Raw genomic sequence first — 17,141 nt, 5'->3', positions numbered from 1 at the left:
GTTCCCTCCGTCATTTCTGTCCGGTACTGTTTCCAGACTGACGGCCAATATTCAAGTATCAGTCGAACTAGGGTTTTGTATGCTACCTACTCCGTGGGTGGACTACACATGCAGAGGCTCCGTCCAGTTAACCTCAATTAAGCTCAGAGTGCCTCGCCTGCTATTATTTTCATCCAGCTATTCCACTTTAAGTCACTCATTGGGGATATTTTCGGATATTGTATGGATGTGGTTGCTTCCGTGATTGTTCGGCAGTCACATAATCATACAACAACGGGTCCGTACCTGTATAAAAACACGATACGCTTCATTTGGTTACCTTGAGTGTCAACTACCTATCCCTGTATCAAGCACGATCCTCTCCACAAAAATGCTTCTGACCACTATGGGGCTTAACATCTGAAGTCATCAGTCCCCTAGAACTTAGAACTATTTAAACCCAACTAACCTAAGGACAGCACACACATCCATGCCCGAGGCAGGATTCGAACCTGCGACCGTAGCGGTCGCGCGGTTCCAGACTGTAGCGCCTAGAACCGCTCGGCCACTCCTGCTGGCTCCTCTCCACATCTTCCTGTATTCCTTAGCGTTACAACTTCTCTGTATACAACAGCATCATCCGCGAACAGGCCCATTGAACTTCTGACCTTACCGGACTACCATCATGCATCGGCTATCCACGCTCGGACGTATGTTCTTACGTCGATGAAAATGAGACTGGTGTCCCAAATTAATCTGATGATGAGATGTGTACTCTGAAATCGATCATTTATATGGTATGAATAATCAACCTAAATAGTATACAGTCTGAATAAATCTGTAAACTTTCACAAAATAAAGCTCGTTTCTTATTTATAGATCTTCAGCTACGGATACTCGTATTTAGTGAAGATCCCTGCCAAATTAATAGTAAAAAACACCAAATCTAGGGCGTATCAGTCTCACACCGATTTATCCTGTATTTCAAGGGTTATGCAGTACCGTGTAGCTTTGTTTTACCCTTTGACGCAATTTCTGTTCGATGCAATTTCTCTCTTCCCATATTTAAACCAAACAGCGTATAAAATATCTAACTGCATCTGGTCAACAGATCGTGTCACGGCTACAAGAGTTCTTCGCCTGTAACAAACACGAATCAGCGCCCGGACATCATTATTTAGGTATTCTTGATTTCTCTAAATCGTGCCAGGTAAATGCCGGGATGGTTCCTTTGAAAGGGCACGACCAATTTCCTTCCCCATCCTTCCCTAATCCAATGGGACCGATAACCTCGCTGTTTGGTCCCCTCCCTCCAAACCGACCAGTCAACAAACACGACCGAGTCATACAAGTTTTCACCTGGAGAAACAACGTTAAGTCACATAGAGTATGATCAGGACGACGGAAGACCAACCAAGAAGTCTGAAGCCAAACAATAGCTACAGAATCACTATAAATATTCGACAGAAGTACTACAGCGTCTTTGTGCCATTGGACTAAATGTCAACCCTTCATCTTGAGTGGATTATTTTATCAGTACTAGCTTTGTGGCACGAAGAAGTCATTGGATCACCTCCAAAATTCCAGTGCACACCATTTGCAGATCAACAACCATGTGTTCCGAAACTCAATAGCTAATCTCTTCTTAAAAGATGAGCATTTACGAACTGCGGTAGGTGAACTCCCATCTTCAAATAACCACCAAATGCATTTACCACTGCAAGGTGTCGCACATTTGAATTTTTTTTTTTTTTTTTTTTTTTTTTTTTTTTTTTTTTTTTTTTTTTTTTTTAAATAGTGATCTATTTTCTTGAGAAACCGATTAAGAATGTCGATCTAATTGGGAAAAGTCTCGAGGCTGAATATCCTATTCTATAGAGTTATCAGTATGGAATATCTGTGGCTACAGTCTTTTCCTAGAAGTAGACGCATGTTGTCGAAACTTCCACTCTCACGATTTGCGTTGATTAACCAATTGCTCCAACAAACCAGCTGGGAAGATATCGATCATGTGACCAAATGCAGCTCCGATGAATCTAAACATACACAAACGCATCTTTTAAGTCATAATCCTGCAGCTTTGCACGGTAAAATGTTCCTAGTTTCTAGCCTTATTACGTACTTGTGTGAGTAATTGTCGACCTTTAGTTTAGTAAGAGGCCTGCAGCAGCCAGCCATGACGTCACTGATCCACCTGGTCTCCAAGACATGTAAAACGAACGAAATACCCTTAGTCTTCAAGAAGAATGTATAAGGGGTGACCTAAAAGTTATGCGTTTTGGGACGTTGCTGCAGCACATATGCAACGCTGCGCTATTCCGATGCGTGTGGGCAAGGGTTTAGTGTGACATTCGTGTCTTTCCGACGTGTGTGCGGTAAATGCGGAAACTATAACAAAAAAGACCATATTGTTATACACTACACCACGAAGATGAAGTGCTACAGACGCGAAATTTAACCAACAAGAAAACGATACTGTCATATACAAATGATTAGCTTTTCAGAGTATTCACACAAGGTTGGTGCCGGTGGCGACACCTACAACGTGCTGACATGAGGAAAATTTCCAACCGATTTCTCATACACAAACAGCAGCTGACCGACGTTGCCTGGTGAAACGTTGTTGTGATGCCTCGTATAGGGAGGAGAGATGCGTACCATCACGTTTCCGACTTTGATAAGAGTCGGATTGTAGCCCATCGCGATTGCGGTTTATCGTACCGCGACATTGGTGCTCGCGTTGGTCGAGATCCAATGACTCTTAGCAGAATATGGAATCGGTGGGTTCAGGAGGGTAACACGGAATGCCGTGCTGGATCCCAACGGCCTCATATCACTAGCAGTCGAGATGACAGGCATCTTATCCGCATGGCTGTAACGGATCGTGCATCCACGTCTCGATCCCTGAGTCAACAGATGGCGACGTTTGCAAGACAACAACCATCTGCACGAACACTTCGACGACGTTTTTAGCAGCATGGACTATCAGCTCGGAGACCATGGCTGTGGTTATCCTTGACGCTGCATCCCAGACAGGAGCGCTTGCGATGGTCGTGTACTCAACAACGAACCTGGGTGCACGAATGGTAAAAAGTCATTTTTTCGGATGAATTCTTGGTTCTGTTTACAGCACCATAATGGTCGCATCCGTGTTTGGCGACATCGCGGTGAACGCACATTGGAAGCGTGCATTCGTCATCGCCATACTGGCGTATCACACCGCGTGATGGTATGGGGTGGCATTGGTTACACGTCTCGGTCACCTCTTGTTCGCATTGATGGCACTTTGAGCAGTGGACGTTACATTTCAGATGTGATACGACCCGTCGCTCTACCGTTTATTCAATCCCTGCGAAACCCTACATTTCAGCAGGATAATGCACGACCGCATGTTGCAGGTCCTGTACGGGCCTTTCTGGATACAGAAAATGTTCGACTGCTGCCCTGGCCAGCACATTCTCCAGATCTCTCACCAATTGAAAACGTCTGGTCAATGGTGGCCGAGCAACTGGCTCGTCACAATACTCCAGCCACTACTCTTGATGAACTGTGGTATCGTGTTGAAGCTTCATGGGCAGTTGTACCTGTACACGCCATCCAAGCTCTGTTTGACTCAATGCCCAGGCTTATCAAGACCGTTATTACGGCCAGAGGTGGTTGTTCCGGGTACTGATTTCTCAGGATCTATGCACCCAAATTGGGTGAAAATGTAATCACATGTCAGTTCTAGTATAATATATTTGTCCAATGAATACCCGTTTATCATCTGCATTTCTTCTTGGTGTAGCAATTTTAATGGCCAGTAGTGTACTTTTCTTGGCTGTCGAAGGATAAACACTGGTAGACATTCCTCGGAGAATGAAAAATATATATCGCGCAGTATGTTCCTCGAAAACCACCGCTGTGGAATGGTGCGCCGTAGGACGGTGCTGCTTCATCATAATGTAGGTCTCACCTTCACAAATGTCGTGGCGTAGAAGTTACGCCAACTGAGATGGGTGGCACGACAGTCGGGCACCCGCCCTATATTTCTGAACCTTCCCCATGCGTTTACGACGTCTCTGGGCCCTTAAAAAAGCCCTTGAAGGTCGACAACTCCTGTCGGACGAGTATGAGCAGCAGGCAGGTACGGACTCCTCCGTACAGCAGGACACAGTGTTTTACCAAACAGGTAACTTCAACCTGATGCGTCGGTGGAATGATTGCCTCATTGCTCACGGTGATTTAGCCTGACTGGCAAACCGGTCCTGCACTGTAAAGCCTCCGAACGGGAACCTTTTGAACGCCCCCTGCAATGATTCCTATTCCAAAGATGGCAGGTGCTGAGAGGTGTTCATATTACAGAAGAATCAGTTTAATAAGCCATGGTTGCAAAATACTGACTCAAATTATTTACAGAAGAGTGAAATAACTAGTAGAAGGCGTCGCCGGGGAAGATCAGATGGGTTTCAGAGAAACGTAGAAATACGCGAAGCAATCTAGCCCTAGAACTTGTCTTGGAAGCTATGTTACAGAAAGGCGACCCAATTTTTACAGCGTTTGTAGATTTACAGAAAGCTTTTGACAAAGTTTACTCGCTCCTCGGAATTCTGAAGTTAGCAAGAATAAAGTACAGAGAGCAAAACGTTATCTACAAGTTGTACAGAAACTAGACTGAACATACAAGAGTTTAAGAACCTGAAAAAGAAGCAGTAGTTGAGGAAGGAGTAAGACGTTACAAATTCTCCTCGATGGTGGGCAAAGGAATAATTGACGATGGTCAAAGTATAGAGCGTATAAAATGCAGGCTGGCAATATCAGGAAAGGTGTTTCTGAAAGAGAGAAAATTTTAACATGGAATATAAATTTGTTGGGAACAATTTTCTGAAGGTGTTTGTAGAGAGTGACTTTGTATAGAAGTGAAACTTGGATGATAATGAGTTCACACGAAAGGTGCTACAGGAAAATGCTGAAGATTAAATGGGTAGATCGAATACCTAACGAAGATGTACTGAATCTTGTTGGTGGAAGAAAATTGTGGTGCGTCTTGACGGTAAGAAGGGTTCGGTTGGTACACACGTTGAGGGATCAAAGAACTCTCAATTTGATAATGAAAGGGCAAAGTCTGATTAGAATATAGAGATGCATGAAACCAGTCTTAGGACTGAAGACCACATAACTACCTTAATGAAATCGATGTTATTTTCTGACGGAGCGCACACAAAAGGCGGTTTATATGGCGGACAACAGTTAAATCTCTTCTTAAATTTCGGTGCGAAGTCAGTAGGACGCACTTAACATTTCAAGTTCCACGGCTTCCAACTCTTGAACTGCGGGTTTCCGGACAGCTAGCTGGCCCTCGTTCTGTTTTACACGTTGTGTGCCTTATCGACATCCGGGTGTCATAACTGACGCAGACAGTTCTCAGCCGAGATTTCCAGATCGTGTTGATCAGCCGAGGCTGCCCTTTCACGCAGCTCTGTTGGCTCGATTTATTACCAGCGCGAAATCGCAAAACGCTCTTAATCGCAGCGCTTCGGTAAGACGATCACTTCTTGCGTCCAAAGGCGGTCTTGCGCTGCCGTACCTACAGCATACAGTTACACAATACTTCATGAGATACCTAAGTGTCAACATGCAACCCGTCCTTGTGGAGATAGTACAGGTAATGAAGTCTGATCATAATAAAACTGTGTTTCTATGAATGGAAGTTAACGAATTCTCGTGTTATCATCTAGCAAAAATTTCTCTGCAGGGTCCCTCGGCCAATAATGCCACATGTTCAATTCATTTCATTTCTCTAGCAAAAGGTAGCGCTCTCCCAAGCTTCCATTTTCCGAAACCATTGCTCCGAAGAGCACAGTCTATAATCAACTATTGTTAGGCATCCTTTTGCCTAATCAATAGAGCAAGTTATTAAACTTTAGTATCAAGTAGCTATTAAGTCAATGTAAGAACAGAGTGATTTAAATAAACTGAAGAACTCAGTCGTCGTTAAATTTAAAAGAAAATTTGTCAGTTTTATGAACGTATTTTTCTGTTTATTTCCTTGTACCATTCTCGGCAGTCCACGTAGACAGTATCTTAACACACTCTTTCCTATATATTCAAATTGGTTGTTCTGCATTTCTCCTATCTTTTCACATAATGGGCGGACTCTCAGTACAAATCTCACAAGAGTCAATTTCCGCAAGTTATGATTAGACTTCCTAATTGTTCGAATTCACGTTGGTTGTAATGTCTCTTGAAACAGCTTTACTTTCTGAACAGTTTAACATGCCAGACTGCGCGAAGGTGAGTCATGTATGAGCGTGGATGCGATCTTACCTTCAGGGAGCAGATGATTAACTTTAACATTAAACTGCTGCCACTACACAATTCATTAAAAAGCCTAATATTGAATAGATGCGAGAGAAAACTACAGTGGTAACCAGCTGAACCAAAGATTACTGAGTTTTCGCTTCAGCTAATGGAATAGTACGAGTACATCGTGGCACGTAAGTCCTATAGCGTTAGGCTTTGAACTGAACGTCTGAAGCTGTCCGTAGGAGGGTCAGGATAGAAGGCCTCAGTGAATTATACACAGCCAGAACGGTGAGGCCACGCCGTTGAGGGAGTGTATGTACAAGTTCATACAGACACCACTCTTTTCGTGTACCATTATGTACTTTGAGACCCTGTTAGTGCCTAAATCGTCAACTCTAACATTAATCGCACTATTGAATAAAGTGAAGAATACCGAGGTAGAGGCCCGCCCCCGGTAGCTGAGTGGTCAGCGCGACAGAATATCAATCCTAAGGGCCCGGGTTCGATTCCAGGCTGGTTCGGATATTTTCTCCACTCAGGGACTGGGTGTTATGTTGCCCTAATCATCACCATTTCATCCCCATCGACGCGCAAGTCGCCGAAGTGGTGTCAAATCGAAAGACTTGCACCCGGCGAACGGTCTACCCGACGGGAGGCGCTAGTCACACGACGACTTCTACCGTGGTAGTCGTCAGATGCTTGGCTTATGACAACGGGCTAAAGAGCCACAGTGTGGAAAAATCACTTGCTTATTCTATAATGACAGTGAGAATATCCATTTTGTCCTCAGTCATGTTCTTAGGAGGAACTCTTCTGATTGCACAGAGAAAAGGCAGAAAGGTAAATATGGGACGGAAAAGTTACCGATCAAAGGTAACCGAGTATGACTTCTGATATATGCAGGCAGGGGTAGATAGTAGGATATGACCGATGCGTCTGGTCAACAGGCTACAGTACCTGCTCCATCTCTTCGTCGAGACGATGACACTGTTCGCAAAATATTTTAATTAAGGTCGCCATTGATATTCTCCACGAGACAGAGGATTTACTAAGATGACCACCTGTGTCGACTTTTTAGGGATCGTTCCTACTTCTCTAGAACTGTCCCGTGTTCCTAACTGGTGCCTATTTTTCTGGTTTATTTTTATACTTTTCATTTTTATGTCATATTATATAATTTTTAATTTCATAAGCTTAAGTTTATCATCTTATTCTTTTTAGCCGAAACAATGTGTGTAAAATACACGAGAGAGCAACAAAACAATTGTTTCAAAAGTCAGTTGTTTTGCTACCTCCTTTTCATAATGGTTTGGTGTTTAAGAGGCAGTTTTATTTATGCATTGACCGAGAAAAGGAGTATTGACATGTTTCGCACTTTCGCAGTTCCGTAAGAGTTATTCAGAGTTGTATCGGAATGTGCTACATCAGAAGAATTTCTAAAAGCCGCTTCATCAGACAACAAATAGGTTTATTGGTTCCATGCCCAACCCCATTGGTTTCACCAATCCATAAGGTAAACACCGCAAACTTTTAAATATTTTAAGCTTCAAGTATGGTATCTGTAGTTTAGTTTTGGTGAGAAGATAAGAACTGACGAACGTAAGAAATGCACATTTTATGTAGTAAGGACTACCATTCGTTTGAAGTGTCCCGACATTTGACTTGCCAAAGCTGGTAATCCTAGTACTTACTCTCACACAAATTTTATCCTAACTCTTCAAGAAAATTACTAACTTCGTACTCTGGGTCTGCATTTCTCATATCGCTGTGCTCTGTGAATTCTCTCGAACCCCCGTTCAAATGTAAATAAAAATGGTAGAAGGTTATACAACATTAATCAAGCCACACAAACCGTTGAGGCAGATTAAGTACTTCAATGTGGCCCCACTCCGATTCCTTAATATTGCTGTATTTACTCATCAGATCTCAACATCTTTTGATCGCAAGTTCTGGACACTAACACGTGCTCTTGTTCAACCAAAACGACTTTCAAGAAATCTCAGGCCAGCGTCACAAGATTACTCGTAGTGCTTTCCTCCTGCTGTAAGTTTAAGATGCGACTGAGACTCTCTCTCCTCTCTACATACTGCCAGTCGATATGCCTCCTTTCCACTCCCAGTCTGCTGGGATATTTCTCTGGAAACAAAGAAGTTCTCTAACAGCCTGCACTGTATTAAGGACTAGCTGATTGAAAGAATTACAAAAATAAAATAAAATAATCATACGTTGACTTCTTTACTTGAGTTCTGCTCAGCAGTAGTTCCATTTCCAGTGACATCTTTCCTTCCAGTCATAAGTTCGTGAAAATTAGAAAACGTCTTTTCTACTAGCGTTGCCTCCCGGAACTTAATGTTAAAGATATGTTGCCCTCACTAAACTAAACCTGCATACACAGACTAGTACAAAATTCCATTGACGTCACGGAATACTCCCTGAACCTTACGTCGATACATCAGAGCGTGGAGTAGAACTACATGATCTAATGGTGAAAATTTGCAATTAAAAATGTACATCCTCGCTTCCACACATGAAGTAAGCCAACAACAAATTTACAATCAACGGCATATGCGTTTTGACTATTTAATCAAAGTAGGAGTAGCTTGATGTGATACACTGCTCAACACGAGATTTCCCTATCTTGTTGGGCTGAGTGATGTATTACCACATTTGTCTTGAGTTTGGCTTCCGCAGCTATTAATTTCTCTAGTCCAGTTGATTCTGCTCAGTTGCATTTTCGAGTTTGAGAAGAATATACAGGGTGTAACGGGTATAAGTGCACATATTTTTGTACGTGATACTTGAACATGCACACACATCCGTTTGTTGGTGGTTTTCTCTATGCGTCGAACAGTCTTCGGACAAACACATCACGAACTTTACGAACTGATGTTTTCTGCATCGCCATAACTGCGTCACTAAGTGCACTGCTCCTGTCAGCCTGCGTTCACGAGTCCACGTTTCAACACCTGACCCGCTGCCGGGGGAAAGATAAACATGACTTGCTCTTTTCACATGTTCTTGAAATCACTAACTAACCTAAAAACATACGACTTGTAATGGCTATAATAATTAATTTCCAAATGACATAAATACTGATGTAATATTGTTCAGTACACCGTCCTCTGTCACCATCAGAAATATCTGCACTTTGCACCCTAATAGACCGTAGGTTAAATTTGCGGTGAATAATGTGGAGAGTACAATTAAGAGAGTTGCTTGTCAACTAGTAGCTGACTTTTCATTGCTACCAAATGAACGAAATCACTAAGAATTAATTCCGATGTGTAGAGGTCCGAGAGGACTCGATGGTAACGTGTTGTAGATAATATAAAATCTTTATTTTTATTTATGCAATTATGTTGAGTTCACATCCGTCCATTAATCCATATATTGCATGTTAAAAGCTATTAAGCAGGCTTGGATTCGTTTTTTTCTATGCCTTTCAACAGCTACTTGCGTACTCCGCAAGTTACCGAAAGATGCGTGGCAGAGGGTACGGCGTACCACTACTAGTAATTTCCTTGTCTGTCCCATTCGCGAGGCTGAAGCGAAGAAAAAAAAAGGCTGTGAGCACTATGGGACTTAACATCTGAGGTCATCAGTCCCCTAGAACTTAGAACTACTTAAAACTAACTAATCTAAGGACATCACACACATCCATGCCTGAACGTAGCAGTCGCGAAGCTGAAACGACTGTCTACTCTGTATGCCTCCACACGAGCCCTGATTTCTCATACCTTATCGGGACCATCTGACCGTAGTGTCATCCTCAAGGAGGATGCAGATAGGAGGGGCATGGGGTCAGCACACCGCTCTACCGGTCGTTATGATGGTTTTCTTGACCGAAGCCGCTACTATTCGGTCGAGTAGCTCCTCAAATGGCATCACGAGACTGAGTGCACCCCGAAAAATGACAACAGCACATGGCGGCCTGGATGGTCACCCATCCAAGTGCCGACCACGCCCGGCAGCGCTTAACTTCGGTGATCTCACGGGAACCGGTGTATCCACTGCGGCAAGGCTATTGCCTAGCTTCAAATGGCGGTTCTCTAAATTTTGTCAACAGCGGTCTGCGAAAAGTGTGTAGTTTTCTCTTCAGAGATTTCCATTTGAGTTCACAAATCACCTCCGTGATACTCAGTGCTGATCGAGCCTATCGGTAACAAACTTAGCAACCCACCTCTGAATTGCTTCGATGTCTTCCTTTAATCCGACCTAGAAGGAATTCCGAACACTCGAACAGTACTCAAGAATGTGTCGAAGTGTTGCATATGCGGACTCCTTCACAGATGAATCACACATTCCTTACAGTCTCCCAATAAACCGAAGTCGACCATGCACCTTCCCTACTACAATCCCTACCTGCTCGTTCCATTTCACATCGCTTCGCAACGTTACGCCTAGATATTCAACAGACGCGACTGTGTAAAGCGGCACACCACTAGCGCTGTATTCGAACATTATGGGAGTGCTTTTCCCACTCATCAGCATTAACTTACATTTTTCTGCATTTACAGCAAGCTGCCATTGACCACACCAACTAGAAATTTTGCATAAGTCGTCTTGTGTCCTCCTACAATCACTAAACAGCGACATCTTCACGTACACAAACAGCATCACCAGAAAACAGTCGCATACTGGTGATCGCTCTGTCCCTCAGATCACTTATGTATACAGAGAATAAGAGAATGGTCGACAAGCTTCAATGTCAAAAAAAGCAACCAAAGATGCGGTGCGTTCGAGGTTCTCTAAGGCGATAGATACTGCGATAGTGCATATCGCAACAGAAATTTCAGTTGAAGAAGAGCAGACATCCCTAAGAATAGCCATCACAGAAGTTGGACAGACATAAATAGGTAAAAGGAAAGTAACTGCAGTGAGACCTTGAGTAATGGAAGAAATACGTCAATATAAGATACTTAGAAATTAAATGAATATGTAGTGCAGGGAAGACAGGAAGAAATGACTGCAGGGAAAATACATTGGAAAGGAAAAATAAATGCTGGCCAGAAGGGTTGATACAGAAAAGATGAAACAATCTTCGGTGAAATTAAGAGCAAAGGCTTCAAATTAAGAAAACAAGAGAAATTCCACTGATAGAAGCAGACTTGGGCCTGGGGTCTAGGGTTAGCGTCGTTGATCGATATTCAAAACGTTTTCGATCTCAGGTTTGAATCCCACTGCTGCTTTAATTTTTATTAATAATCAGCATTGGCGGTCAAAGACTTCCGGCATAAGAAGTCACCCTTATTCTGCCAACGGCCTTGTCAAAGAGGGCGGAGGAGCGGACAGAGGTTCAGGGCACTCTCTTGTCCTAGGGGTGGGAAATTGCCCCTAAAGGCGGAAGAATCAGCAATGATCAACGGCATGAGGATGCAGAAGGCAATGGAAACCACAGCATTAAAGACACGTAACGTGTATCCGCAGGACATGTGGCCTGTAATTGAAGAAGTGTCATGATGATCTCTCCATTGGCAAAGATTCCGGATAGTCCCCCATTCGGATCTCCGGGAGGGGACTGCCAAGGGGGAGGTTACCATTAGAAAAACATTGAATAATTAGTGGAAGGATAACGTTCTACGAGTCGGAAGCTTGAACGTGGTAGAGAAACTAGAAAATCTGAAAAGAGAAATCCAAAGACTCAATATAGATATAATAGGGGTCGGCGAAGTGAAGTGGAAAGAAGACAAGGATTTCTGGTCAGATGAGTATAGGGTTATATCAACAGCAGCAGAAAATCATATAACGGGAGTAGGGTTAGTTGTGAATAGGAAGGGAGGGCAGAGGGTGTGTTACTGTGAACAGTTCAGTGGAACGGTTTTTATTATCAGAATCGACAGCAAACCAACACTAACAACGATAACTCAGGTATATATACCGACGTCGCAAGCTGAAGATGAAGAGATAGAGGATGAATATGAGGATATTGAAAGGGTAATACAGAAAATAAAGGGAGATGAAAATCTAATAGTCATGGGAATTGGAATGGAATTATAGGGGAAGGAGTGGAAGAAAAGGTTACAGGAGAATATGGGCTTGGGACTAGGAATGAGAGAGAAGAAGTGGGATACGGAATTACTAAGGAATGACGAGATACGCTTGAAGTTCTCTAAGGCTATAGATACAGCAATAAGGAATAGCCCACTAGGCAGTACAGTTGAAGAGGAATGGACATCTCCAAAGAGGGTCATCACAGAAGTTGGGAAGGAAAACTCAGGTACAACGAAGGTAACTGCGAAGAAACCATGGGTAACAGAAGAAATACTTCAACTAATCGATGAAAGGAGGCAGTACAAAAATGTTCCGAGCAATACAGAAATACAAGTCGCTGAGGAATGAAATAAATAGGAAGTGCAGGGAAGCTAAGACGAAATAGCTGCAGCAAAAATGTGAACACATCGAAACAGAAATGATTGTCGGAAGGACAGACTCAGCATACAGGAAAGTCAGAACAGCCTTCGGCCACATTAAAAGCAAGGGTGGTAACATTAAGAGTGCAACGGGAATTCCACTGTTAAATGCAAGGGAAAGAGCGGAAAGGTGGAAAGATTACGTTGAAAGCCTCTGTGAGGGACAGGTTTATCTGATCTGACAGAAGAAGAAACGGGAGTCTATTTAGAAGAGATAGGAGATCCAGTATTAGAACCAGAAATTAAAAGTGCTATGGAGGACTTAATCAAATAAGGCAGAAGGGATAGATCAGAATTTCTAAAATCATTGGGGGAAGGGTAAACAAAACGACTATTCACGTTGGTGTGTAGAATGTATGAATGTGGTGACATACCATCTGACTTTCGGAAAAGCATCATCCACACAATTCCGTAGACGGCAAGAGCTGATAAGTGCGAGAATTATCGCATAATCAGCTTAACAGCTCATGCATCCAAGTTGCTTACAAGATAATACAAAGAAGAATGGAAAATAAAACTGAGGATGCGCTAGATGACGATCAATTTGGCTTTAGGAAAAGCAAAGGCACGAGAGAGGCAACTCTGACGTTGCGGTTAATAATGGAAGCAAGACTAAAGAAAAATCAAGACACATTCATAGGATTTGTCGACCTGGAAAAAGCACTACAAGGACTACAATGGGTCTGCGTCTTTGATGGCCCACCAATACCATTATTTCTACAAGGACTGCAGTGGGTCTGCACCTCTGGTGGCCCACCAGTACCGTAATCTCTAACAAGACTACAGTGGTCTGCTCTGTGATGACCTACCTACCAATATTCTTCAACTTCGACTGACTCTGCTGTGGGTTTGCTCTGTTGTGGCCCATTACCTGTCTGCATGTCAAGAGTCAGCACTCTCTTTCTATTGGAAGAACAATACTACTTCTTCAAGACTGCATGGAAATCCACTACTTCTGTGTGCAATTTCTTTTACTAATGAGACTTTGTGAAAAAAAACTGTAATTACTATTGTGATAAATGATCAGGACTGTCTTTATGAGAACAATTTTTGCTTTTGACCAACAGTGTATCAATAAGTGTGTGCATTTGATATCTTTGTTATTGTAACTATGAAAATTTTTTTCAAATCTGTTTTGGCCACTGCCCAAAACAATTTGTAAAATTTTTTGTGGGGACCATGGGGGCTATGTAAGTAGGCTGTTTAGGTTTTTATATTGGTAACGCCACGTAGCGCTCTATATGAAAATCACTGACTGTGCTGTGTGCAGTCTGAGGCTGGTCAGCATTATTGCAATAATCGCTATTGTAGTGTTGGGCAGTTGGCTGTTAACAGCGCGTAGCGTTGCGCAGTTGGAGGTAAGCCGCCAGCAGTGGTGGATGTGGGGAGAGAGATGGCGGAATTTTGAGAGCGGACGATCTGGACGTGTGTCCATCAGAAAGAGTAAATTTGTAATATTGGATATCACGGACTGATATATACATTATGACTCTTGAACACTATTAAGGTAAATACATTGTTTGTTTTCTATCAAAATCTTTCTTTTGCTAACTATGCCTATCAGTAGTTAGTGCCTTAGTAGTTTGAATCTTTTATTTAGCTGGCAGTAGTAGCGGTCGCTGTATTGAGTAGTTCGAGTAACGAAGATTTTTGTGAGGTAAGTGATTTGTGAAACGTGTAAGTTAATTTAGTCAGGGCCATTCTCTTGTAGGGATTATAGAAAGTCAGATTGCGTTGCGCTAAAAAAATATTGTGTGTCAGTTTAAGCACAGTCATGTATGATTTTTCTAAGGGGACGTTTCAAACCATCTGGAAACAGCGAGAAACTTAACATCAGGATTGATGGTAACGAAGTAGATGAAGTTAAGGAATTCTGCTACTTAGGCAATAAAATAACCAATGACGGACTGAGCAAGGAGGACATCAAAAGCAGACTAGCTATGGTAAAAAAGGCATTCCTGTCCAAGATAAGTCTACTAATATCAAATATCGGCATAAATTTGAGAAAGAAATTTCTGAGAATGTACCCCCGGAGTACAGCATTTCTTGGTAATGAAACATGGATTGTGGGAAAACCGGAACAGAAGAGAATCGAAGCATTTGAGATGTGGTGCTACAGATGAAGGTTGAAAATTAGGTGGACATAAGATAAGGAATGAGGAGGTTCTACGCAGAATCGGAGAGGAAAGGACTATGTGGAAAACACTGATAAGGAGAAAGGACAGGATGATAGAACATTTGTTAAGGAATGAGGGAATGACTTCCATGGTACTAGACCGAGCTGTAGAGGGCAAAAACTGTAGAAAAAGACACAGATTGGAACACATCCAGCAAATAATTGAGAACGTAGGTTGCAAGTGCTACCCTGAGATGAAAAGGTTAGCACAGAAGAGGAATTCGTGGTGGGCCGCATCAAACCAGTCAGAAGACTGATGGAAAAAAAAGCAGACGACGGATCGGATATGTGGGAAGAGTACGCTGGAGGCTTATACGAGAGGAGGAACTGCAGATGGCGAGATATAAGAAAAAAATGGGCACTGATATGGAAGACATAGGAAATCCAGAACGCAGTTAAGAGTTTAACGGAGCTTTGGAAGACTTAAAATCAAATTAGGCCAAAAGAACGGATAACCTTCCTCCGGAATTTCTAAATTCGATGAATGAAGTGGCAACCAAACGACTGTTCAAACTGGTTTGCCTAATATGAGTCTGGAGACATACCATCAGTTTTCGAAAATTGTCAAGCACACAATACCGAAGCAAAGTCAGATAAGTGACAGAACTATCGGACGATCAAGTTAACAACACGTGCATTCAAGTGATTGACAAGAATAACACACAGGAATGGACAAGGAAATTGAGGAGCTGTGAGATGGCGATAAGTGTAGCATTAGGAAAGGTAAAGGCACCATAGGGGCAGTTCTGACGTTACACTTGGTAATGAAAGCAAGACTTAAGAAAATCAAGACACATTCTCAGGATCTGCCGACCTATAAAACGCTTTCGTCAATGTAAAATGGCGCAAGACGTTCGCAATTTTCAGGAAAATAGTACTAAAGCATGGGGGAAGTCGGCTAATGTACAGTGTGTACAACAAACAAGAGGGAATAATAAGACTGGAAAATGAAGAATGAAGTGCTCGGTTTAGCAAGGGTGTAACACAGGGCTGTAGCCTCTCGTCCCTACTGTTCAGTCTGTACATTGAAGAAGCAATGACGGAAACAAAAAAAAGGTTCACCAGTGGGATTCAGACTCATGATGAAAGGATATCAATGATAACATTCGCTGACGCTGTTGCTATCCTCAGTGAAAACGAAAAAGAATTACAGCATCTGTTGAATGGAATGAACAGTCTGATGAGTACAGAATATGGGTTGAGGATAAATGTAATAAACTTGAAAATAATGAGAAGTAGCACGACTGAAAATACCGAGAAACTGAATATCAAAACTGGGGACCTCGAAGTGGACAACGTGAAGGCATGCTGCTAGCGTGGAAGCAAAATCATGACGTAGGAAGCAAGGAGGACGTAAAAAGTCGACTGGCGGAAGCAAAGATGGCTTTCCTGGCCGGGACAAGTCTACTAGTATCAAACATAGGCCTTAATTTGAGAAATCAATATTTGAGAATGTTCGTCTAGAGCTCTGCATTGTATGGTAGTGAATCTTTTGCTATAGGAAAACTGAGACAGACGAGAAGCGAAGCGATTGAAATGGATGTTGAGAATTAAGTCGACTGAAAAGATAAGAAATGAGGAGGTTCTTCGCAACCAGCGAGAAGAAGATCATCTGGAAAATATTGACAAAAACAAGGGACAAGATGATAGGACTTCAATTAAGACATCAAGGAATAATGTCCATGGTACTAAAGGGGGCTGCGAGAGTAAAAACAAATAAAGTTTTGAAAAAAACTATAATGATTTATGGAAACATTTATCCAAAAGTAAGAAACAAAATATGTTAGAGAAACATTTTACGCGGATTTCAGTGATGCTCGACATCGTATACACTAAATGAGACGTGTTAAATGTTTCTCTAACTTATTTTATTTCTTATTTTAAGACAAATCATTTCACAAAATATTTGACCGTTTCTTTTTTACATTTAACAGTTTCTTTTTTTAATGTTTTATGTTTTCAATTTTTGTTCACAAAGCATGAAATATATTGAAACAGTGGCCGGTATCGTATTATTATTAATAGCGTACAGATCAAGAGAAATTAGATGTTTTAATACAAGCTATAATTTGACATTTATTTTAATTTTTAATATGAAAGAAAGAAGGCAACAATTTCTACACCAATGTAACTTTCAAGCCATAGCTAGGTGTCCATTTACATTGTTGGTAGCAGGTGTTGGTGTAATTTTTCCCCAAACCACTAATCAAGTTTTGTTAATTAACACGATTACTTACAAGCAATTTCACCTGTTTTGCAAAACTAGCCCTTACGTTGCCAATTAGTTATCT

At 42.1% G+C, this 17,141-nt stretch overlaps 1 pseudogene; it reads right to left on the bottom strand.

The window, feature by feature from the left end:
* Positions 1–10,175: 10,175 nt before the first annotated feature.
* LOC124558795 lies at positions 10,176–10,293 on the bottom strand (annotated as a pseudogene).
* Between the last annotated feature and the right edge of the window lie 6,848 nt (positions 10,294–17,141).

Source organism: Schistocerca americana, chromosome 1, assembly GCF_021461395.2.
Source record: "Schistocerca americana isolate TAMUIC-IGC-003095 chromosome 1, iqSchAmer2.1, whole genome shotgun sequence".
In the NCBI taxonomy this organism is placed as follows: domain Eukaryota; kingdom Metazoa; phylum Arthropoda; class Insecta; order Orthoptera; family Acrididae; genus Schistocerca; species Schistocerca americana.
Note: the sequence above shows the minus strand (reverse complement) of the source record. Positions and strands in the feature narration are given on the sequence as shown.